Source organism: Austrofundulus limnaeus, unplaced genomic scaffold (assembly GCF_001266775.1).
Source record: "Austrofundulus limnaeus strain Quisiro unplaced genomic scaffold, Austrofundulus_limnaeus-1.0 Scaffold1707, whole genome shotgun sequence".
Lineage (NCBI taxonomy): Eukaryota > Metazoa > Chordata > Actinopteri > Cyprinodontiformes > Rivulidae > Austrofundulus > Austrofundulus limnaeus.
The window spans coordinates 19,384-20,790 of record NW_013954109.1 but is presented as its reverse complement, the minus strand read 5'-3'; the positions used below and the strand labels follow the sequence as shown (position 1 = coordinate 20,790).

Genomic DNA, 1,407 nt, shown 5'->3' with positions numbered 1-1,407 from the left:
GGATTACTGAGATGCATCAGGACAAAAAAATTAACCAAGAGTCGATCATCAGATATTGTCCAAGATTAACCTTCAGGGTGGATATAGCTCGCTAGCAGCCTCGCACCGAGGACCTATCCACGTCATCATTTACCCAGAATGCTTTGTGTGCAAATAAAATGGCTCCGTCCGTGTTAAAATATATATTTAAAAATGTACAAAACTACACATCCTTTTACAGTCTTTATTTTACAGTTAAAATAAATGTTTATGAAATAAAGTCTAATGTTACAACTAATCAGGGARCCTTTAAAGGCCTTGCATTCGTTGAAGGAATGGATATCACTTGTGTTCTGAATGATTCTCACGTACACCAAATTTTAGTAGAATTTGTGTAAAACTGACTGAATTACTAGTTTGTGTTCTTTAAGACAGATTAGCTGTGGCAGCCATCTTAAATTGGGTTGATTCCAAAAGTTAGTCCAAGGTTGAACTTACCTGTAACTGAAGACTGTTACAGGTAAGTTCAACCTAATCAGACTGAAGAGACAAAGCCCTTTTTCAACAAAGAACCCGTCCAGAGGTCCTACTTAACTTTAGTTGTTCTACCTGCACTATTCAGAAGCTTCAGGATAATAATAATAATTATTATTATTATTATTTACAAAAGCCATTGACGGTCCACGTGAGTAGCCCTGCCCTGAMGTCACTCAGTCCGTTGCAGAAAACCACCAAAATGTAATAATTTGTTCTCTGTGACAACCTGCACAGACAGACAAACGAATGTTTCTGAAAACAACCTCCTAGGTGGGGGGATTCATCCAGTGGCTCATGACATGTTGTGCTAACAGAGCCAATGTGCTGGCTTCACATCGCTCTGACATGATGTTTGTTGACTCAGTGCTATATTAATAAACTGAATTGAACTGACTTCAAATAGGTAGCATGACAATGTGATTTTAAACAAAGATCTCACACAGTCAGAGTTTTCAGAATATCTCAGCTACCACCACACCAAAGACCAGGGCCGTATTTATCAAACTTCTTGGAGTGGACTTTTAGACTTAAGAGCTGAAAATGTCTTAGATTTGCTCTTACTCTCAGACTTAAGTGTAAGTGTCAGTTATGAAAAGTCTTCAGTCTAAGAATCAGTCTGACTCTGAAGAAAAGTTCAGACTGATCCAGAGGACTCTGTGGTTCAGAGTTTCCTCTAGAGGTCTGAGATGGACTGAAGACAGATTACAGCTGTCCTCCTCCCCACCTGACTGTTCTTCTGTTATAAACAGGTTTAATCTGAAATATACAAAAGATACAAAGTAAAAAAAATAAAAACTGTGCATAAAATTGGACCAAAAGGTGTATATCTGTGTGTGGCTTTTGGAGAAAATATTAAAAATACTCAGCTGGTGAGTGCATGCAACACCCCCC

At 38.3% G+C, this 1,407-nt stretch overlaps 1 protein-coding gene across 1 annotated transcript in view; it reads left to right on the top strand.

The window, feature by feature from the left end:
- Nucleotides 1-1,407, top strand: part of LOC106536156 (keratin, type II cytoskeletal 2 epidermal) — a 21,245-nt gene that overhangs the window by 7,116 nt on the left and 12,722 nt on the right. The gene's annotated exons all lie outside the window — the stretch shown is intronic.